The sequence below is a fragment of the Gymnodraco acuticeps genome, unplaced genomic scaffold (assembly GCF_902827175.1).
Source record: "Gymnodraco acuticeps unplaced genomic scaffold, fGymAcu1.1, whole genome shotgun sequence".
NCBI classification, from domain to species: Eukaryota; Metazoa; Chordata; class Actinopteri; order Perciformes; family Bathydraconidae; genus Gymnodraco; species Gymnodraco acuticeps.
Window position 1 is genome coordinate 50,498 of NW_022989983.1, and position 24,975 is coordinate 75,472.

A 24,975-nucleotide genomic window follows, 5' to 3' on the forward strand; every position below is an offset into this window, starting at 1 on the left:
ACATGTAAATAAATGAATTAAATGAATATAATAACAGGTCTCAGCTGAGATGTGTAGGCCAATAATTAATTCTCTATTTGTCCTCGAGGGAAATTAGGTTTCAGGACAGTTACTACATTTCAGAATTTAAAAAGAAATACAAAGAAATACATACAAATAAGATAGAATGTACTTTATTGATCTCAATTGGGGATGTTCTTGTTGTCACAGCAACATGTTAAAATTGCACATAATGTGAAAATATTGAAACAACAAACAAAAATTGTAGAAACAAAACAAACATACAATAGAAACATCTCAAATTAGAAAATGCAAATAAAAGTAAATAAAAATATTTATATACATTTAAAGAATAAGAACATAATACAATAAAATATAAATGATATATACATATTCAAATAGGTTAAATAAACATTTGCAATAAGAAGATACAAATACAATAAAATACAAATTATGTATTTGAGTAAAAATGTGCAATAATACAATAAAATTGAAAACATATATACACTATAGACTATAGTGCACATTGTACTACACAAACACAAGTATGTAACATGTGTATAAAACACATTATTTGGAACTATTTATGTTCCTGTGTGCACGGCCAGAGGGTGGCGCTCTCTACCCACAAACAGACTCTATGAGAGAGATCAGCAGCAGCACTACAGATGCAGCCATGATACATGGAATCTCGTTTAAAGCGAAATGAGCTGTGCTCCTCAAGACCTTGACCAAGGACAAAAAAGGACTTGAAATATTTTCTCTTGAGGTTAAATTAATGTTGCTTTACAATGAGTTGTTAACTGGACTGTTGAAGTGGCCCGTGGTAATTCTCCTCTTCAGGGCCAAGTGACAGAGGTTTTTAATTACTGTCATAATGTGTTTCTGCACATCTTGTGACAGACATGCTGAGGAAAGACTATTTAGGAGTGCACACAACTTTTCAACCACAACAAAAATGTCAAGCAGTGATTCTGAATGACTTTGTTGCAAAAGATGCATGCCACCTTGAACATATTATGAAGAATTGGCCCACATGCCAAATGACAACATCATAAAACTGCCCTCTAGTTATATACACTGTCATTTTAAAAACCATTATAGTTTAAAACTTCTCACATTTGAGATTTAAACAACTCAAATAATGTCATGTTTCTGCAGTGAGGCGTAGGAACAGTTATGATGATCCTCAGATATATAAAAAAGAAGATTTTTTGGAAATAATAATAAGTTCATTCTGCCTCAGTTGTAATTAGTCAGCTTTAGACATTTTAGCTTTTCTGACAGCCCCCTCTCTCCTGTCACACTTTGAGCTAAAACTAATGCATATCATTACATTTCCCCATAGAAAGGAACCTACTAAGTGCTACTGAATTGTACTTGTGTGATGTTTCTTATGAAGGATCCGCGATGCAATGATCGTTGTTTACAGCAGGTGGATATGACGTCACGGACTTGGAACATCAAAACAACAACATCCAAATCCGCGATGCTTGCTTCTTTTCTTTTTTTTCCTCCTTCTTTGCTCGGCGTGTTAAAAAAAATCTAATATGAACATTAAGAAACAGAGGAGCTAGTGCCTTTTCTGTGCACGAGGCAGAGGGAAACGAGTCGGCGAGTGTGAAACTCCACATTTTGTTGATCTTCTTCGACGCCCTCGGTAAGATGATATCTCTTTTCTCCTTGTAGTTAAGTTAGTGAGTTAGTTAGTCCCCCCCTCCCTCCTCACCTCCGCCGCACCACCACCTCAGCCACCAACAGACCAAAGGCGGGCGGAGTGATATTGTTGGTGTTTACGGTTTGATTTGTTGCACGCGTTATCTCATACTGGCGAAACGGTACCCTGCCTGTTAGCTGCTGTAAAAAAAAAAGCCTTTCGGGTAAGTTTCACTATTATCCTATTGTTAACATTTGCTGTATCGTGTCTTTAGCTACCTGCTGATGCAAACGCACACACACGGAGTTTCGCTTTTTGCTACATTTGTTACAATAAAGTCATAAAGAAACACCTGTATTAATAGCATGTGGGCTGCCTGGTAGTGCTGTTTAGTGTAGTTTTTGGAGAGTTGTGTCCTATACTTTTTTTGGAAAGTTGCAACTTAGTTGAGGCTATGCAATCCCACCCCCCGAGGGAAATGCACCTTCATAGCCCTAGTTTGTTAAAAAAGTGATAATTACAACGCTACCTGTTAAAAGTTGTTAAGTTTGAACGGGGGAAAGGGAAGTTTGAGTGCCGTGATTTCTTTGGAGTTACACCAAAGAGGGAGCTTTCCCCCCACGTGTTAGCTGTCCTCCAAACTGCGAGAGACCGGAGGAAGCTTTACTACTGCCCGAGACAATAGTTTTAATATCTGTTATATAGTTTTATCTAACAGACTAAGTTTATTTCGCTGTTTGGCTTCAGTGGTGTGACAGGCTGGTGTTTCAGTGTGTGTGTGCAGTGCTACTTTAATAGCGGATACTTACAGTCAACTTGTCATCAGACTAATACAAAGGATTTAAATAATACATTATAACTGTGGCAACTTCAACTCAACATTAAGTAATTAACACGCTTTATTCAACTGTACTGCTATAAAAGTAAACTGTTTATTAGCCAGCCAAGTCAGTCCCAGTGTGGGTTAAAGTTAATCGTTTTTATTAACTGTAAATAGGCTTTATTATCACTTCTGAAAAATAGTAACTTTTTTGTCAAATTAACAATTATCTGTTATTGATATAGTGTGTTTGTAAAATGAACGTTATGTCATCCTAATTTATTGTCTAAAAGGAATGTACTTAGAAATATAATTAGTCTGTAGAAATGCATTAAAAAAACACATAAACATATATATAAAATATTTATATCTAATTTCTTTTTGATCAATTTTCTAAACCGGTGTATTTCAGACAATTAGAAATATAATTAATTTTTCTCTGCTGCTTTTAAATGTACAGAATATAAACAAAAGTCTTGTCTATTTAATCCATGTGGATTTGTTAGTTTGTAAAGACAGAATTGGACTGAAAAATGTTTTTTAAAGCAGATTATTTTCCATTTAGAGTAAACGTTACACACTCAAGAATTACCCTCATATTTCTTTTTACAGTTAAGTCTGCAGCTGGACTAGAACCATGTGAATTGTTTTACAAAAGGGAAACTGCAGCTTTAACAACTATTGCTGGCAGGGCTCCCCTCCTTCTTGGTCTTTGGATTAGTCATTGTCTGAGGGGGAAAAAAACCCACTTTTTTGTAGGAGAAGTAAAGTAAACAGCCTCCAACAAGCGAACCTTGACAACCCAGATTAAGGAAAACATTGGAGATCAAACAGTGCTGCTGCTGGGCTGTTGTCATGAGCTGCCTGAGAGAGATCTGCACACTATTTGAACAGGCGCCGGTTTGTGTGCTCACTTATGCAGAAATGGACCTTCGCAAATGCTGACCCAGGTTTTAAAACACAAGATGAACTTTCTTTGCAACTTTTTTCTCGGCCTGTTGTTAGACACAGCCGCTACACGCTGACATTCTGCTGGGAAAAACAGTCCCCTCTCCCCTGTGTTTGCGTCTACTTTTCTCTGCTCCTTACTACGACTGAACACATTGAGTTGGCAGGGGGGCAAGTACAACAACAAAAAGAAATGCTTGAAATGTGAGGAAGAGCAGCTGTATGCATCGTAACAATGAAAGATCCTTGAAGCACCAATCTGGGATTTTGTATTATTTGGAAAGCCCTTGTTTCTAGTTTTGCCACTTCAGGCTCTTCTTTCGTAGAGAGCCGAGGTTCAACTGGTAAGAAAGTAATCAGTCGCTCATGCATTCAGCGCGAGGACTCCCATCCCTGAGTGGAGCGGCCCTCTTTCATCTGACGGCTCAGAATTTGTGAACACACATTGAAATACCCTGTGCAGTAAACTGACTCCTCGCTTGCAGCTGAGTGATAAGGAGAGTTATTTTCGGTCCAGTGTGGAATAAGGTTCTGCATTTTTGCTTCTTACTGTTTCTTGTTAAGATTTGATTTTTCCGGCTTCACCCCTCATTTGATTTCGCATACAAGACGCCCTCAAACCAGTTCAGCTTGAGACACTTTTTGCACAAAGCGAGACGGCAAGTGACAGATGAATAAAAGGGATTTTTCTGGTAAATGAATTTGTCATGTGAGTTTTGCATGTTTGATTCACACAGACAAAGGGGAAGATTACTCGCAATATGAATATGATTGCAGCACACTGATTAGAGCTGCATTAAGTGAATGGAAGTGATAACAAAAGGAAAGTAGAACATTATTTCCAGGGTCAAGGTGCGTGTGTCTCGCTCACCGGCTTGGCTTCTGGTCAGAGAGTGGACAGGTGAGCTCCTCAGTCTCTATGGAGACAGTCAAATGCTCAGGACGGCCATTAACCCATGCAGCCATTAATAACTATCTTCTAGAGTCATCTGTTCGTAGTGAAGGGACGGATGCTGACAACAAAGGTCCTCCTTGCTCATGCAACTACAATTAGTTTGTAAAAAAGTGTTGACTGCTGGTGTTGTGTATCAGGAATACAGTACATCATCAATGGCAAACAGATTGATTGATTGAAAATATCTAAGTTTGGTTTGTGAGGATACCTGCTGTTGGACTGGAAACATATTGTCAATTTAAGAAAATGTTATGGCATTTATAGAATTATAATAACTATTCAAAAATGTTTAACGTCATGTCCATTACGTACGATAAGTCAATAACGTCAAAATGATCTAATTTCATATTATTTTACGATCGTTAACGTAAAAACTATACATTTATTGTCCATATATTGAACGTTAAGTCAATAACGTAAAGTTTTGTGAAGTAATTTCATACATGGTAAGATATGTTGTTAACGTAAAAATGATCCATGTCCATATATCGTACGATAAATCATAACGTGAAAGTTATCATGGTCATGTCCATATATTGAGGGCTAAGTTGTTCATGTTAAAATGAAAGCGGTCCATATATTCTACGATAAGTCAATATCGTTAAAAATATCAAAGTCATTTCCAATATGGTAAGATATGTTGCTAACGTAAAAATGATCCACGTCAGGTCCATGTATCGTACAATAAATCGTAACGTAAAAGTTATCATGGTCATTTCCATACATCGTAGAATAAATCAGTATTGAATAAATGATCGTGACCATATGCACGATAAGTACGTATCGTAAAAGGATAATTATCATATACCATAATTTGATAACTTAATTATCTCGTCAGGCCTAATAGAAGTATCCTGCATATTTGGTTGCATCCATTGGTTTAAGTTTGTTTTAGAAGTGTTGTTATTTTGAAGTATTGGAACAGATGGATGAATAATTAAGGGAGTTTGCTTTGCAGTGTGGTGTGGTGAAACCCATTCAACTTTCTTTCACCACCCCTCACCCTTTTGTTACTTTCTTTAACCCTATGCTACCAAATGCACACCATTCCCTGTTCCCATATTGAGTAAGTACTACAGCCTTCTAGAAAGCAATACCATAACACCAGATCTTCTTTAATAGCACACAACACATGTCTGTTTCGGGACTGAAACAGGTAAGATACAAACATTTCCTGCAGACATCCAGGGCTCAGCCATATGCTCCAAACTGCGCTCAGCTACCAGGCGAAACCTGAGCACCTGTTTCTATCAGCTGTCCGCTCTCTATGTTTGTAAGTGTGTGTGTTTATGATGTGGTTCCATGGACCTGATGGATGATGTGCTTTTACATTTAAGAGAATTTGATGAAAGTTTACATTGAGAGGTGGCTGTTATTACTAAAGTGGATTGGTTTATTTTGCCAGGGGAGACGATGTGTCAGTGATTCCTCCTTTCTGTGTAAACCTTCACAGTATTTACAAAAGTTCAAACAACTACAAATCCTCATTTACAAAAGATGTCCCTGTCTTTTTGGCCCAAAAGTGTACACAGATGAAGTATTGAAGATCCTAATAATAGTAACAATAAAAAATGTTTGTCCGTCATTACAGTTTTCTATAAGAAATGTTGTCGGGGGAAGAGAAAATAATGCAAATGTCAGTTTACGTTGGAATTAGGCTATTCCTGAGCAATTTTTAAAACGTGACCTTAATGGGATGTTTAATATAGACGCAATGACTTGTGAGAGTTTAGAACAGGGGTGTCAAACTCAATTTAATCGTGGGCCACATCAGCATTATGGCTGCACTCAATGGGCCGGTTGTAACTTTAAGACTATATAAAAAAAGACATATATAAATATATATATAAAATAATGTATTATATTACATTATTGCCTCTGCATTGGATTATCATCAGATAGGGTAATAACTTAATAATTAACTACGTCTGAAAGAAGAAGTCTGGGGCAAATAATTGCAAGTCTCTTCTCTCAAGTCACATTTAAAAAAAAAAAAAGTAACATTTTGAAAAAAAAGTAACATTCTAAGAAAAAAAGTCAAATTCTGAGAAAAAAGGCATATTTAGAAGAAAAAAAGTCTAAAATGAGATGCATTGTGGGACATGTAGTTTATGGGCAACGGGCTTCTGTAAATCACCATCTAACCGTATAATAAACATATAATATTCTTTGCAAGCCCTTGCGGGGCCACAGAAAATGAAGTCACGGGCCGGATTTGGCCCCCGGGCCTTCAGTTTGACACCCCTGGTTTAGAAGAAGCATCACTTCAAAGTTGTGTTTTATAACGTTTTTTTAGTGCTGTTGTTGCCAGAAATCACTTTCCATTCGGTTTTCGTACAGTTGTTGTGGCTTATTTATGGTTTAGTTGTGAGGGACCATATATTATGTTATCTATCTGTTTGTAACAGACTGCTGAGAGAAATGTAACAATCTTTACTTAGACCAAAGTGCTCTAATATTAAGACCTATCCAAAAGGGGATGCTTGAAGCTGCAAATTAAAAGCTTAAGATACTATGAAAGGCTAAAGGTAGCTATTGTTTTCATAATCGAGTTATATGGCGATTATGACATTTTATTGTTGGTGAATAAAATGTCAGAAAATATTCATTAATTTCCTCCAAGCCTTGTTTTGTTAGTCCAAAATAACACATTCCCTTTTTGATATGAAATAAAAGCAGGAAATAGCCAAAGCCTTCTTACGACTGCAGCTCTTGTTAAATCAACATAAGAGAGCAGCAAAACTGAAAGTGACTAATGTGGAGATATGTCACATACTACCACTTAAACCCTGTTCACTGCAGCAGCAGCGTAATGCAGAGTAAGGTTACGGTAGCACATCTTTAAGGGCCTCATCCTTGACTCCTTGGCTGTGTTTTCAGTTGGCAGTCGCAGCCCTAATAAGAAACACAACATGGCAGGGCCTGCTCTTCCATCATCATTGCCGGGTGGAAAAGTTGGTGCGCTTTGATCATGTCTTTTGGGCGCATCACTCCGGCTTAGCCTGCTGCTCGCTATGTGATAAGCCATCAGAGTACTCAGATCTAAGCCGGCAGCTCCGTGGGCTCGAGGAGAGACAGGAGAGAGTAATGGAGATGAGGAGAGAGCAGTAATGCAAATTTTGTTGACAGACTGTTTCTGCAGCTGTTCTCCTCGCCTTTGAATTCAACAATGTTACTGTCCCCTCTTCACTCGTCTGTGAAGAAAAAAGGCCATGTTTCTTTTTGAACTCGTCTTTGTGGTGCAGGGCTGTTCCATGTTGTATATTTTGCCCCATTGTCAACTTAAACACCTCTAATAGAGTGGTGCAGGAATGAGTCCTACAACTGGGAAATGAATTAGCATTTAGCATGTATTTTTTATTGACTTGTTTCTTTTTAAAAGCCTGAAATAAGGTCTGTGGTTAACACAAGCTGAACAGTTTCTTCTCATGTTCTCCGACATGAATTACCCCACTGATTTAATATCTGAAGCTTCCATGTGTCTCAACAATGGTGGTTGCTAAAGAGTGACTCAGTGAGATAACTATACATCATCATACTGAACAATAGCTACATTTAGCTTAGCGGTGGCGAGGTGAAGTCATGTGACCGTGATGTAGTTTGTTTGACGTGTAACCTTATATATTTGCGTACTATCGCACAGTGATTATCCTGCTCAATAAAACATTAGAGTATCATAAACATAAACGTTTATCTTTACAACGTTTGTAAGGTTTATTAACACAGCTGAAAACGCAACAAAATAAACCGTTGGATACAGTTACACTCAACATTCTGTTTCCATAGTAACACACACTGTCTAACGTTTACTATGTTAATGTGAAGGTAAAACATCACAGAAAAACAAACATAAGTTCATTACTAGTCCACTTGAACCATTAAGACCTTAAAGTCTGCTACATACTGTATGTGTGTTTACCACCATTTATTTTCCTGCTATATTCCAAAATCAAATCAAAAATGGCTTTTTGTCACGTCACCCCTAGTGATGCTAACTTCCTGCTTGGCCTACCAAACCACGTCATCACCTACCACTATAGAGGCGAAGTCCCGCCCATCTACTTCCGCCCCATGAAACCTTATTTCTGAAAAATTATGTATTGAAGTCAATGGGGAGAGAAATATTATCTTTCGATCCCGTTTGAATTGTTCCACGAATTACACATATGATGTTTGTCAATATTAAAAAATAATTTCCATGTCAAAAAAGTCACAGTTTGTCGTAAAACTGTTGAAATATAAGACTATGAAAAATATGCACTAGAAAGACTACAAATCCCAGAATGCCGGTCCCGCATGCTGGCTCTTAGGAACCGACTAACTCGCCTTGTGTACGGCTCTCAACGCGCCCAGACTTGGAGTGATTTTCACCTCGTTTAATACTTTTCGCCTCATTCTGAAAGGAAGAAGTGAAATGTGCCAACGTGACGGCCGTCTTGGTGTGTGGTGCGAGACGGGAGATGTAGTTCATTGAGCGGTTTCACACCAAAAAAAGTGTTACTTCACAGTTTTACGACACATTTAAAACATTTTGACTTGCAAAATAATTCGTGGCACAATTCAAACGGGATCAAAAGATAATCTTTCTCTCTCCATTGACTTCAATACATACCTTTTCCCAAATAAGGTCCCATGGAGCTCCCCCGGAAAGGGAGGGACTTCGCCTCTCTATAGATTAGAGCACGTCACTGCTGGTGATGCTAATGAGGTAGCGTCAATCATCAAAGTAAACATTTGTCATGTTAAAAGTCAAAGTAGTGACTGTTGATTAAAATATAAAACACTAATAAACCAAGGAAATCCCATTTTGAGTGTTAGAAAAACAACTTTAAATGTTAGACACTTGTCTACCGGCAGACTGAACAGACATCATTCCTCCGTAGCTTTTAATTTAACCATAAATCGACAATGATCATCTTGTTGATCAAAAATGCATGATATTCAACATTTTTGGTTGTGAACGACGAAAAAAACTCAGAATCTGTATTTACCGCCAGTCAAATGAGAGCGAATGTTTTCACCCAAAAAGGAGTGGGGCCCTGACGCAGGGGGGAAGCACCCGGATGTGTTGCTCTCGTCTATTAGACACGTAAAATAATTGCCTCAGAAACATTAGTATTTTACAAACTGTTATGGGGAGATGTACCGCTACAACTCCGCTTTGAAGTGCAATGCTCCTGCCTTCTTCGGCACGTGCTAAAAAACATCATTTCGGACCCCCCATTATGAAAGGGTGCTCCTAATTGACGGTTTGTTGCTTGTTTATTTGATATATATTTACCAAGCTGGGTGGTAATTGGGAAGCGGTAATTACCCAGGATGCAGTGCAGCAGAGGAGGTGCTAGCATGCTGATGAGTGTGGAGCACAGATGAAAGTATGCAGGTTACTGCTATCATCTTGGCACGTTGTTTAAATACTTGACAGCAGAGATGGCTAATTGGGCTCCGTGTCCCCTCGTTGTTTACCGTGGTGATGTACAGCACCAGATCAAAAGCAGGATACTTTTATCTTCTTTTTTCTTATACCTGAGCAGTTAATAGCGACAATAAAAGGCCAGTGTGTGTAAGGGCCTGGAGGATTTGGAGTCCCTCCTGATGATGTAGTTCCTTCACTGATAATGGCCTTGTTAACTGAGATTCATTACCTCTTCATTCAGAGTCCCCCTGGATATTGAGCGAGAGTGTTCTCAAGCTGCCGGCTCTGCCACGGTGAAGTCACACTGATGTGGTTTTCGCGAGCTATTCGTGGAAGGTGGTGACGGTATCTTCCCCGACTCCTGATGATTCAGTTGACCTGAGACTCTGGAGGTGTGTGGGGGGGGGGGTGTTTTTTGAGTTTGTTTTCAGCTCAATTCCACTTTCAATTCTCGCTTTTTCTCTTCCTCAAATGAAAGTTTAGGAATGTTAGTTGGTTTCTCCGTTTGAAACAAATGTGTCATATGCGATGTAATCGATGTCTCACCAGAAAGCTTTTTTTTAATAAGCTAGGCTTTAGCAAGTCTGTACTTTGACTGTATGTATATTGATATTTAATTAGTTCCAACTCTCGCTTTCTCTCACCCTCAAATCATAGTTTAGGGTTACTTTACTAACAGATGACACAAACTCATGTTAATCACTAATCTAATATTTCTTACTTTGATTTGAAATGATTATAAAAGTGTATAGTACATTAGTATTTGGATTTATATATGTACTTTTATGACCTTTCTCTTTTTGTGGTATCGTTATTTCAGCCCCTGTTCATGACTTTGTTAATCTCTTCTCTTGAGACTTTAAATATATATATTTGTAACTTATTTATTGTAAAGTTCATTCCTCCATGAGATTTTAGATCTCTGACCAAAACAGACGTTTGAAGGTTTTTAGTTAATCTTTTTAAAAATCATTATTTAAGGTTATGCTATTGTGATATATGTATATGTACTTATATGGCATTTTATTCCTCATTTTTCTTAATTTTCTGGTATTATTATATTATCCCGTGCACATGCCACTGTTTCTACTTACCGTGAGACTTAAAATCTTTATTTTTTTCTAACGTTCTCATAAAAATGAGTTATTTCGCCATAAAATTGAAGTTCTTTGACCAAAAACAATGTCCTCTCAAATCACTCACAGGAGGGCTATGTACTATAATCTTTGTATTATAAACTAAGCTTTCTGCCCCCTTGCTTCACCTACCTTAGCTTTCCTTGTTCTTTTACTGTATGTATATTGGTATTGCATTAGTTCCAACTCTCCCTTTCTCTCTCTCCCTCCCTCTTCCTGCCTCACACACTTTCTCCCGCCTCTCAGAGAGACACACACCTTGTTGTTTGATAGCCGTGCTCTCCCAGTAGATCCTCACTCGTTGTTGTTGTTTGCCTGTAATGCTTGCAGTGTGTGACTTGCATTTGCCCGGGCTCCTTGGAGGGAGTTTGTTTTTGTTCTCAGTGTTGTAAACAGGGTGGGGCTCCATTCCCAAACCACTCAGCCGAGGATGGTTATTTTTTTGTTTATCACCTCGGCCAATAGATTATCCTGGGATGGGATTATGTGTTGAAGCAGGTAATGTGCCTCACCATTTTCTGCATGTGCTGACTAGATACACACTTTGTCTCTGTTGTTTAGCTGATTTAAAGAAGCACTTTGATTATAACTCTGGTCTGGGTGATAAGTCAGTGGAAGATCTTTCAATATGATTTTACTTTAAGTAATGTGTCATTGGGAAGTCTTGTGAAGATAGGGTTAGGGTCTTTTTCATGTAGAGAAGTTTGTGTTAGTAAAACTCCACCAAAGTCCTGATGTTTGGATACACACACACACACACACACACACACACACACACACACACACACACACACACACACACACACACACACACACACACACACACACACACACACACACGCACACAGACCCTTTTAGAACTGTATTACTAACAAAAAAAAGCAACTATTGACACATTTAACGACTCAAGACCATCAGGGTTAAATCAAATCAATAAATCGAATTATTTAGAATCAAATATTCTTATTCTGATGAATTACAAGACTCACTCTCACTAGTACACCAATAGCAGCAAACTATGTGAGTGTAGCAATGTTCCATTCATTTATAGAAAAAATGAAAACCCACAACTTCAATGAAATGCAACTGAATCCATCAAAGCTGCACGAATACTCAAATCATGTTGTCAATTCCTCTTAAATGAAGTTTGAATGGTTAGAGAAGACACTTTTTGTGTAATAGACTGCTAGTAGCATTCCCTTGTTACATGAGACAGTCAGCATGCTCACTGGCAGTCAGGTGACATAACAGTAGGCTGCGAAAACGTGATCTGTGAAAAATAAGTGTTTACAGCAGTGAAGAAAAGCAGAAACTAGACGTGGTACAGGATAGACTTCAGCGATGAGCAGAAACACATCCTGCGTATCTATTTTATTAACCTAAGTTAAAGGGTTAACACTGACTGACTGACTTCACGAGCCAGACACCTCCTCAGCGTTCTTATGAATGGGAACGCACGTTTATATAAGGGATGGAAATTCTGTTTAATGTTATTGTGGCTTACAAGACATCTATCTTAGGCACTACCAGCCGGTCTAAAAAAAGACCAAGACAGAGAGAACAAGAGAGAGTGGGAGAGAGAAAGAGACTCTGGAACTGGAACTGAAACTTCTTCCGGGAACTCTAGTAAAGCGTGAGAAATAACGTAATTCTGTACAACAGCAGTAATGTCAATAGACCGAGAGAACTTGAGAGAGAGTGTGGTGAGCAGAAGGCAAACCATCATCATAGATTTGGTTCATGTAAAGATATAAGCGGGTTCTGGGAAATATTCCTATTTATAAGAGAATCGTCAACTCGTTTTTGGATTTCTGTAAATAAAAACCCTACTCTGACTACTAAGACAAACACCAGACAACGACATTCTTACTCAACCCTAACCCTAACCCAAGGAATTCAATATAAGGGGATAACCTGATGAACTGTAAATGGAAATATCTTTTAAATTAAATATATGAAAATTGGAAATCAAGATAATTTCTTTGACGGTAAAAATGGGTAACATACAGTCTAAGGAGTAATAATTAACATTAGAATGATTGATGTATCCATTATCTGTTCATTATATCCTTTTAATGAATGTTTACCATTTTCTTCACCCTTTCACTATTTATCATTGTAATCTTTTTGAATTTTTTTGTATAAGTTTTACTGCATTTCATATAATTTGTGTGCGCTCTGTAACCATATCATTCCTTAAAATAGAAAAAAGTCAGTTGCAGATTGACAGCATTGTGATTGGTTAGCTCAAATAAAGGGATTTTGTATGAAAACAACCACAATATCCCTTGTATTAGCTTATTTATGAAATATATATATATTCTTTTAGCTTTACCTACACGTGCCCTCGCTCCCGTTAACCATTTACTGTTTACAGCCTTTTGTTGGGGCTTTACTGCACCTGTTGTAAACGCTGTGAATACGATGAGCTTTAAGCAATCAGCTGTCCTGAGTTATTGGATATTTTTCTAAAAGCCTTTTCATATCGTGTGTATGGACTGTATGAAGCTTTTAATATGTTGACCAATCAATTCCTCGCGCCCAGAACAAACTCAGTTAGAAATGAGTGAATCAATCTTTTCATACAGTATACAGCGAGGGTTTCAAGCCACGATTTTGAGTGCATTTCTGTGTACTCCATACACAATCGTACGCGGTGATTGAAGGGCTAATTCAAATAATTGTAATCACTCCGACCAACCCTCTTGCAGTGTCATCTTTTTTTTGCAAATTCCCCATAAAATGAATAGATGAGGAGTCTCTTTTTAGAGCCTAATGGCTGCATTAGAATAAGAAATGGATGGCAGATGAAACATTCTGTATCCTTCATTCTCTTTCACTCTGATCTCTTTTATGAAAAGCTGTGTTAAAAGACCTCGTGTTCACTTCACATACACACAGGAATGGTGGTGAGCAGTAAAGGGTGGACGGACTGCCTCAGAGCTTAGCTAATGCATGATTTCATGCTTTGGGACCAATAATAGATTTGTTTTTGTTTCTGTTTAAGTCCCTCCACCTTCATTGATTGCAACGCCACACCAGAGCCACTACCAGGCTCCCAGTGACAGCTCTTTTTCCACCAAGTGACTTCATGCCATCGGACGCTGTGTGTGTTGTTCTCATCAGGGCCGACCGCACAGTGCCAGTCAATATGTAAACAATGGCAGAGACAGTTTCTCATTGCCTAACTGACATTTCTCGGCTGATGATTCATCCGGAGATGTCATCTGGCAGAGTGTTTTCAGGGTGCACTGTACTTATGGTGGTTTCAATAATTCACTCTGTGATCTTTGTCCAGCCGTACACTGTATATGTTAATATTGTAAGGCTTTTTGAGTCCACTCACTTCTTGTTTGGACTCTGATCCATAAATAAGCAATGATTTTCCACATCATGTGACCACTGAGAGACTTGGAAAAACAAGTTCTAGTCTAAACAGATAATACAGTTGCTAACCGGTGTAACAGTTCATATGATTGGGGTTAATCACTATTAATTGTAGTGGATCATTCTGTGTTTATATTTTGACGGTCCATCATTTAGAGTGTTGAACATGAAAGCTCTCGCAAAAAACAATGTATGTTGCCAGTTGGTTTAGGTTAACACTTTGTGCAGCTTGTTTTCGTATGTGCTCATTTGCTTTAATAGTGATCTAACAGAATGCCTTTTTTGTTGAATTAATGGCAGAATGTGCTTTTGCATGGATCAGACAATAGATACAAATGTTTATATTAAAGATGCACCAATTGAAATCCTCTTGGCTGATTACAATTTTCTTTTAGAAGTCTAAACTGCGGTTTCTGGTTTCGCCAGTTTTTTCCATAACAACATTTTGTGTTAAAGTGGACCTATCATGCTATATTTTAATAATATATTGTAGGGCCATACCTATATAAAACATGTCTGTGAATTTTCTTTTTCAAAATACCAAACAGATCATGCATTTTAGCCATGCCTCATTTCGCTCTATTTGATCTATTCCAGCCCTCTCTTCACAAGGGCTGATTCTGTGGCAAATGAGCTGCAGCTGACCTCGCCCCCCTGCAAAGGAGGGGGGCGAGACACGAGCGTCATGTTACCATGCTGTTACCATGCTGTTACCATGCTGTTACCATGCTGTTACCATGCCACGGCAACCCCACATTCCCCTGATAGGTGGAGAGTTGCCCATATAGGCGGAGCTCCCCGTTTCTGACGTCAGATTATTTTCAAATCTGTATCAGTTCCGTTGCAGCCCCGTTTTTAGAGATTTGGGTATGGAGGAAAAGAGAGGGTTGTGTTTTCTGACACTTGGTGAGTTCCCTGACACACCGGGGGGGACACATATTCATGTATAAAAGACGTACAAAAGTGCATTTTGCATGATAGGTCCCCTTTAAATTGAAATTCAGTTGTATCTTTGTAACACGGACTGTTAAGTAACGTATATTTTCTCCTAAACTGCTCCAAGTAGGAGGATCTTCTTGTGTTCAAATCCTTGTTTTTGTGGACTTGAAGGTGTTACAAATTAAGAGCTTTATGTGTTCTTCACTGGCGCTAAATATCTTATCATTTGCTTGGAGTTTTCAGTCAAATCTAAATGATATGGCTTACCAATATTTTGATGGAATTGTAAGACTAATCAAAAACAGAACACGTGTATGACGACAAGCAACTATGGTGGCATTTTGTTTGTTTAATATTCTGCAAAACGTCTTCTGTTTACTGGCAATATAATAGGATTAAAGCGTGTCATCCGCACTGTTTCTGTCCTGTAATTTAATTGGTTTCCGCTTTGGAAAATAGGAGATTTTCCCTTGAATCATAATGACAAAATCAAGTGATATATACTGCATGGTTTTACACCAATTGAACCAAACTCTTCTTCCCGTAGAGTCACCTGGCAGCGAGGCTTACAGCAGGAGAAAGATGTTCCTCATGTGAAAGCTCAGACACTTCTCTCCTCTTGTGCTAATGTAAATGATTTGCATGGAGTTTGTCCCTGCTGATTAAGGCTGTTTGGACTGTTCTTCTTTGGAGCCGTGCCAATTGAATTTTCTGCCTTCTAACGCGCTTGGAGAGCGGGGAATATGCTTCTCATTGGGCCCGAGGCTTGATCTCCTTTTTCTGCATCCCCCCCCCCCCAATCCTTTCACATCACTCTGACAATTAGCGAGCTCGACCATCCCCAAATGACACACGTAATTAAAGAGTTGGCATTATAATTACAATGTGTTTATTGTCTGTTTATGGGTTTTGTGCAGTGGGAGATTTCTCTTTGGTGTAAATGGATTGAGAGCTGTTAATATACTTGAGGCTAAATGCGATTTCATGTGGTTTACATCCCGGTTATCAGCCCCTTTGTTTGTCGCACGCTCAATGCGATTTGGCTGAACAGGAGAACCCTGAAAAAAAAAAAAGATTTAGTCATGGGCTTTTAACGGGCACAACGGTAAATGCATGTTAAGTAAATGATGCAATTTATTCCCTTCTCCTCATTGCCAGGCTGGCTGCCACGGGACTTCTGCCAGCTTTAACTAAGTGGTACCCAGATGGTATTCGCATGATGCCCACTTGGTTACAAAACGGTCCTGGGGAATAAAGCCACAACAAGCAATGGGTCAGCCGGTTGAGCCTGTTGCTTTCGCACTCGGCGTGTGCAAATGGGTTAATGTCGTGTCACTTTGCTGAGTACTTCGGGAAGGTTGTATCTCAGGGGTCCGAAATGGATTGGAGAAGAGCCCTGTTAATGAGGAGGGCGGGATGGAGAGAGATAGGGGAGAGAGATTCTTTGCAGGGTTTTTTTTCCTTTGCTAATGTCGGGCTTCTTGATTTCTTCAGAAAAGGCCCAGGGAGGCAAGTGATGAGCTTTGCCCCTGGAGAGCTTCCTGTCCGTTTTTCTGGAAAGACCGATACAATAATACAGTGCGACAATTCAAACAGGGTTTTTCCTTTCATTTCACATGTCTTCCCTGCAGAACTAACCCTCTCTACACACCACCCATCCCTTCCCACCCCTACCATGAAAATACATAAACATACCAAAATGACATTTATTCCATATTGGAAATTGAATAGAGTAAATAAAAAATCAAGAAAGAAAGAAAATAAATGATTAACGGTAATAAAAAAGAAATAACATTAAGTAACAGTGCATAGTGTTGAATAGAAATACTCTACATGTTGAAAATGTTCCTCTGCTATTCGAGGGAGAGTGTTTGAAAGGCTGTTTAAATAATCCATCAAGCAGTGCCATTTATTCTCTGCAAGCTTCACGGAGCGTCCACACTACAGCTTCAAAAAAAGCTTGGAGCTGGGCGTGTCTGAAGCTTGGGGATTTTATTCGAGCAACGCGACCAACAACCAATCACATGAATCTCCCGCCCCCGACATACAAAGCAAAAAACCCCGGGGATTTTATGCGAGCAATATATATATATAAACTCCCCAAACAGGCGAAAACCTACCAGTTTCACCCACTGTCTCTGCCACCTCCCTCGACTGGTTCTTCCGGTTTGTATCCCGGTAGGTGAAGAGGGTCTGCTCATACAAAACCGGGTGATTTGCTACGGCGATAATTAGTTTCTCCTCCATCTTTTTTTGAAATATAGAAATGAACGGCGGGATATCTCTCCCAGCTTAGACGCGGTTTGATTGGCTAGGGCTTGAGTTGTCAGATTTTCAGAAAGAGGATTTGATTGGCTGGTGCTGGCTACTCCGGCGTCTCCGGCGTTAGAAGTTGAACATTGTTCAACTTCTGACGGCGGAGACGCCAGAGACGGACCGCTATGCTACCCACAATTCAGTTCGGCGAAAAGCAAGGCAACGTGACGTCACCCCATTCAAAGTGAATGGGCAGACGCGTTGGAAATCGTTTTTGAAGCTGTCGAAGCTGTAGTGTGGACGGCCCGTCACAGTCCCTACGAGTACATTGTATCTCATCAAGTTTATAAAAAAATCTACCAGGTCCTTAAGCCAGTTAGAGGACAATGGAGTTTACGTTGAATTCAGTACAACCATAAGAAGATGCATGTGTGCTAATATATTAGCTTGTCTGGCAGTCAAAGTAGCGAGCTAAAAGTACAGGGCTTCAAATGATTTCCTAGAACTGTTCCTACAAAAGGAAAGGCCCAGAAATATTTTCATTTGGGACAAAGAAAAGAGCCTATGAGCTAGGTTATGGAGTTGTTGCACCGGTCACATCTATCGACAACATTGGGGTAGATCTTGGCAAGTTTGGGACAAAAGCCTTTTTCTCTGCGTTGGCCAATCGGCACACTGCTCCCTCAATGCGAGTGGAACCCAAGTAACCCTCAAAAATGAGTTCCCAAATCTTTCATCGCAGACAAAAAACCCAGCTCTTTCACTAACCTTGGCCAATAAAAAAAACTCTATTCTGTACGATACGATATAATTGATTGTCCCCGTAAGGAAATTAGTTCTGGACTCCGTCCTGCACTTTTGCATGCATGTACATATACAAACATAGTAGACGTTAAAATACATACACATATCATCACTCATACACCGTTTGAACAAACATGGCACTAAGAAAGGTTGCTTTATTTCGAGCAAATGCAGTATACTTACAATACTTTAGCTTATTAACCCTAACCCTAACCCTAATTAAAGGTAGAGTAGGGTAAGAATGGAGAAACCAGCTCGAGTGCGCTAGAATTTGAAAATACACAACCGGAAAAAATCTGCCCCTTCCTTCAGACTTCCTCACAGAGCCCCTCCTCCAACACACACGAACACGCACATGACCAATGAGGGCACGAGATAAATGTGTGCACAGGTGGAAGGCTGACAGGCAGGTAGGCCATCCAGTTACTTTAGCCGGGCCGGCTCAGATGATTGGTCGTGCTTTTTACAGCGCGGCTTCCAGATGACGTTTTTTATGTATTTATTGTCAAAGCATTTCATGTATTCATTGCTATCGGGATGTTAAGAGCATTCCATGGAATATAACAAGTGTTTCTGAAGTGAATTACCGACCCCACCTTTAACCTGCAGGATACCTTTTTTAAGCTTGTTTCTTCATGTTTGAATGTTCTTGTAAAAGGTCAGCTAAATCAAATGTCATGTAAAAGTCTTGCTCTGCTAAGAATAATACAGTGCAGGACCTCAAATTGGATGAGCCCAAGATTAACATTGTGGTTTCCAACTTTACAAAGAGGCCGAATCTTCTCTGCTATTTTCTTCTCTCCATGCGTTTTGCCGTCCTCCTCTGCTCCTCTTTCCCCTGGGCCGTTCTCCTGAACGTGGTGAACTGTCATCTCCAGCCACTAACAACCAACAGCTGCAGCACCAGCCACCGCTGCACATACAGAAACAATGTGAAACTGATTTTTCCAACGCAGAGAAACAAATAAACAAAGCCCCTGGGGGAAAAAAAACTAAACAACACCACAAACAAGAACAGGGCTTATGCAAATTCCCGGAAAATGTGTTCGCGAATCGATAAGCCCTATTTGTGTACGAAGAGACTATAGTGACCATTTTACACAAAGATACACATTACCAAGTTTGTTGTTTTATCTGCAGTAGCTACCCCGAACATCTGTTTTTAGTTTTTATCTTCTACAGTACAACCCACACATTATGATGAAACACAAACTATTTGTTGTTGGGTTGTGACATGAAACCACTCAGAGCTGTGGAGGGTGCTCGTTGCCGTCCACACATACGAGACGCCAGATGTTTAAAGTTTTTACTCATTGTGGCGGGAGAGGGGTCAAACTGTCAGTGGGTCAAAGGTCGTACAACATAAAAAAAAACTGCAGCACCCACACGGTTAATTACAGATGACAGATTTATCGTGGAATGGGATATTTATGTCACTGGTTCTGGTTTTTGTTTCTGTTGTTTAGAGCCTGATTGCAAAATATGAGTATTCTGTCAAAGACCATTTTCTGCTTTTGTGAGGTTTCCCATGAATGAAAAAATAAATCTCAACAGCTCGTCCCATTGTTTAGCTTTTTCCTCCCAGTCACCTTGTAATTGTTTCTGTGTCATAAGCAGCTATTAGTATTGCTGGCAAAATGGTAATGCTTTGAGAGACTCATCTCTTTGAGAGAATGGCTCTCTATCACACTCTCACATTCTTTTAAAAGGGGAAAGGAAGATGAATTTTGCCCATAACGGCTGTATCACAAGGGCTTTCTATCCTAAATGGCTCTGGGGATTGTTATCTGTGGAAAGTGTGTCCTGCCTCCATCGTGTTCAATCAAGTGTCCACTTAGCTGTGACTGGGAGTAATTGTTCCCAAGTGGGCCACACACTGACCTGTTAATGTCTGCGTTGACCCTCTAACCTTGTCAGCACGTCTTGGGGAGGAGTTTAAATCATGTGGATCTCTTCCATGTCTTTACGCTACCGGGTCAAGTGGGCGTCGGCCCTGAAAGACCACTTTCTTGTAATTGTCCCCAGCAGCATGGGTCAGCTGTGGGTGTTCCCAAACAGCGGCTCTTATAAGATGAGGTGCTGGGAATGGTGTGGCTTAATGGGTCATGCCATTGATCCAATACAGCACCAATGTCCCCACAGTCTCAGCAATAGCTGATCAATGGCTCCACTCTTGTCAAGGGAGTGTAGTTAGACTACGTTGTCGTTATGTGGTCGATACATCTCACAGACTACAGATGAAGTCTTTTGTGAATATTATCTCATATTTATCTATGGCTTTTCCACTCTCAATGAAAACAAAATATGATGGTTTGAATACGTCGGGCAAGTTCCAAATAGATGAGTGTTTTGTTGACATATTATTGGTGGCTGATCTGAGAGTTAGCCTAGCAATGGGTCCCTTGACAAAATGCCAAAGCGATTTTAGTTTATTTTTACGCTATAAACAAACATCACATTTTCATTGCTGCGCTTCACCACCGCTAAAGTAAAAGCGGCTAATGTTTGGTGTGCTAACGCTTAGTAATCTAATTTAGTCACTTGCAGAGATGGGGTCGTTACTAAAAAAAAGTAATATATTACATATTACTTTTAAAAAAAAAGTAATATATTACACTACTTCGTTACTCTCTACATAAAGTAACTCGTTACTTTACTCGTTACTTTACTCGCAGGGCCGGCCCGCCCCACCCTACAGGCAGATCACGCAGACTGCGGCGCACCTACAGTGTAAGCGCGCTACAGTTTTGCCTCTGCGAGACTCCACTTGCCCCCCCAATTACTATTGCATTAAGGAAGACATAACACAAGTCTTTCTTTTTATATGCTCTAAAATAGGCTACCAGAGTACCAGCCTACCACAACAAGCTCACAGTCTGTGAAACGTCAAGACACTAATTAATGAAACCAGTTCAAGACGCAATATTCTTATCATTCTTTATGAGCGCATAACGGTAAGGTATCTAATTACTTATTTATTTAGTATTCCATAACTTAGTAACAGAGATGGTCAAACTAAAGTGGTAGAGACATGGCAGAATTCCTACAATGAAGCGGGGCATTGAACTGTTCACCCGTGAGAGGGCGATCAACAAAGGAGAGCGAGCGGCCCCGTTGAGGGAGTTTACAGATGAAAAGACTCAGCCATGTTTATGCAGCACTGCACGTGGAGATGTGGTCTCGCAAATCGCGCAGATTACATAGGCCTACATGTATATAAACCTGCGGCGGAAACCCCTCTTGTCTGTCAGTGAGTGTGATTATTTTATAAAAGTAACGAAGTAACGCGTGGCGGGGCAATGTTAGTAACTGTAGTGTGATTACTGAATTATAAAAGTAATGCGTTACACTACTCGTTACCGGCAAAAGTAATATTATTACAGTAACGCGTTACACCCAACTCTGGTCACTTGTTAGAAACCGTTGTTTTTTTCTTACACATAGAAGCTTCAGAGAATCACACATGGGGTATTTACTGATGTATTTTATGTCGAAGAAAACATTTGAAAATCTCTTGTTTTAACCATAGACCTCGTTTCAGGCATCTAACCAAAAACATAAAGAGACCAGACTGTTCTTACAAATATTTTTGTATTCCTGTCAGAAACACGCTGAAAAATGTAGTTCGCTGCTGCCTCGTGTGTTTTTGGCGTTATTTCTTAAAAGCAACAAGCAACTAATTAAGAAACTTTTAGAACAATCAGGGTAAAATAGTCAAATACATTATATTCTCCACTTGTGCCTTGAGCAGTCGTATGTGCGCCGATGTTCGCTGACAGCAACCGGAGTTCGCGATAATAAAATGTAAAAAAACATACTTTGAGATTATAGTAAATAGATATTTAGTTTAAGTTAACATAAATGGTTGACTCCCTGTAATAGGCTTACATACAACGTATAGACTACTATTTTCTCTGATTCTTCTCTGAAATGTATAAACATACAATTAAAACACTTAAGAAAAAGTTGTTTTATGCTGCCTATAATAGTTCTTAGAAAGAAAATCACAATTGGCAGGTCAGACTTTAAGTTTTGTTTTATTAAATGGTGCCCTTCATATGTTTTATACTTTTCTATGTTGCCTCTACAAGCGTTCAGCATGTGGCTCGTACTGAATTACATCGCAAAAGCCATGCCTTGGTTCCCCTAATCTCCGACCCTTCTCGTAACCCTCAACAAGGATGGACAGCTTCAAATGCCTGTCTACTTTGCCTGGAAACTCACAAATGAGTGGCAATTAACACACATGCTGCAAAGTGGCTGGATGTGAAGTTTCCTCAGAAACTGACACAGTTTGTAATTTGAGTGAAAAGAGGGGATTACAACCACATGTTTCCAGAGCAGGAGTGAGTCAAGTGTCGAGCAGCTGGCATGCAAAAGGCCCACAGAGTGAGAAAGCTTTAAAGTTGGAGGTATAAAAAAAGTTCCACTTTGTCGATGTTTTTGTTTGCAGTATATCTTAAAGTGTTTGGTTGTTTAGTCTTTTTTTGTATGGACAAATTACACAGTGAAACCTAACCACATTTTAAAATCCACTGCTTGTTAATTTGCAATAAAGATTTTAAATCGGAGCTACCTCTTAAGTCTTTGCACCAGTGCTGTTTTAACATCTGAGACTGCACATAAAACTCTCTTTTGAATCTTTTCATGGAGTTAAGCTTGAGTACTTTGTTTGTGGGAGACATGGCAACCAGTAGATGCCAGCTGTATATTTCAAAGTGAGGGTAACTTTAAAGGGTTTTTATTCTGCTCATTTTCAGTGTGTCATATTTGTATTTTGTGTCTCTACTGCCTGTGCTGCAGCACCACTTTTCACCCTCTGTCTGAAACCAGAGATCAGTCTGCTCTGATTGGTTAGCTGGCCGGCATTGTTGTGATTGGTCCTCCGCCTAGACCCTGGCCACACGAGGACGAAAACGGCTAAACGCATAGGATTAATGCAAACGCAATCGCAAACAAGCTTCCGTCCACACGCAATAGTCATCCGGATAGTGTCTGTCCACACGAGACCGCTCCGTTTAGCTCCAACCGCTGGAGAAGCTGCAGTACATATGCAGGAGCCTGTACGTGGCGCTGTAACTTCCTCCACAAAACCAGCGAAGAAGCATGGTTGTCATGGTTGCCCTTCTGTTTATTCTCCGCGGTGGGGGCCGAGGGAATCGGGCAGAGTTTTTCGCCAGTCAACGTGTATTAAAGTTTAAATCTTCCGACAAAATTATAAAAGTACCGGTCAAAGGTCTTCTTTGTTATTTATTGAGCTTTAAAACAAATGAATAACGAATCTATATATTATAATAATAAGATACACGGAGCCTCTCTTTTTCCTCCCTCTCTTCGGACAGCCCAGTGTCTGTCTCATGCAGCAGCTGATCCAGTAATGAGTGACCCGGCCGACAGTAAAAAATAAACATATTTATAACTAGGTAGTTTGAGAGGTGTCTCCGTCCTGTCAGATTAGACTTCACTCGCGTTTATGTCCATATCGAGAGAAAGATAAATAATCTGAATTCAGTGTGCAGTTTACTTTGACGCGGGGGTGAGCAGCAGAGGTGGGGAGAGGCGGGGCTATTGCGCAATCACTATCAGAAAATGTTCGTATAGGGCGCACACACGGAGCCGTTTGACCCCCCCAGAGCGTTGCGTATGCCGTTCTATCCACCTTGGGACCCGTTTTCGGTTCCTCAGTCGTTTAGTGCCGTATTCGGTCGTCCTCGTGTGGCCGAATGGTCTATATGACACTAAACATTAACGCAAACGGCCGTTTTCGTCCTCGTGTGGCCGGGGCATTAGAGATGTCCCGCCCCTTAGCCTATCACGTACAATGTGTTGGAGTGCTAGACAATAGAAGTGTGAGTCTTACAAAGTGATGTCAATAGGGCCTCTTTAAAAGGAATTGCTACAGGCTGCTCGATATCTTACCTGGTAGAGTTGCATTCAAACTTGTAGAGTTGCTTGGCTTACCTGGGTTTGATTATTATATCGACTATTTACTTGCTCACCCCCTTTGAAATCTGTCTCTTTAACAAAGGCACCGGTGGCTAACCCTAACTTTAAAAAAACAAAACAATCGCTCCTTTTGAGGGGCTTGGGGAATCAATAGCACAGCCATAAATGCTCTAAAGGACAGTTGTCAGTCGGGATCAACATATTTTTGGAAGTAATAACAGGGATGCAACGGAGCAATCAGACGGGTCTTATCTGGGGTCGATGGCAGGCCCAGGAATGTGGTCCGTCTGTGGAAACAACGGCCGCTCTAATGGAGTCAGTGGAATTCCACTCTGGTGCATTACGAGGAGTTGGGACGTCGGGCCTGTGGTTTGTTGTGTCTGCTCGGAGTACACTGCTACACCCAGAAACAGAGTTATAGATTTAGTTTCTGACACGCTTCCTCGTAGAGCAGCAGGCCAATTAACCGGCAGCTGAATTGTGTGGCGGAGACACGGCCACATTAAACAGCAGAAGTGGTACACACATATATCACAGGGCAACAAGCCACACATGCAGCCGTGACTCGTGTGACAGCGACAAAGCCAGAAGCCATCCATCCTGCTGCCTCATTTGCATGATCTGAAGCGTTATCTGGAAGTCATTAGCATCTTCCCACTTGTTTATCTGGTCGCAGATGAATGCTTTTTAGCTCAAGAGCAGCTTTCTGAA

General features: G+C 40.0%; 1 protein-coding gene across 13 annotated transcripts in view; it reads left to right on the forward strand.

The window, feature by feature from the left end:
• Window positions 1-1,450: 1,450 nt before the first annotated feature.
• The window catches only part of foxp1b (forkhead box P1b), a 210,224-nt gene continuing 186,699 nt past the window's right edge, over window positions 1,451-24,975 (forward strand). For 2 of the 13 annotated variants that reach the window (XM_034212295.1, XM_034212292.1), the window contains exon 1: window positions 1,683-1,880. The gene's annotated coding sequence lies outside the window, so the exon portion shown is untranslated. The other 11 variants (XM_034212286.1, XM_034212296.1, XM_034212297.1 and 8 more) reach the window with 9 other exon arrangements.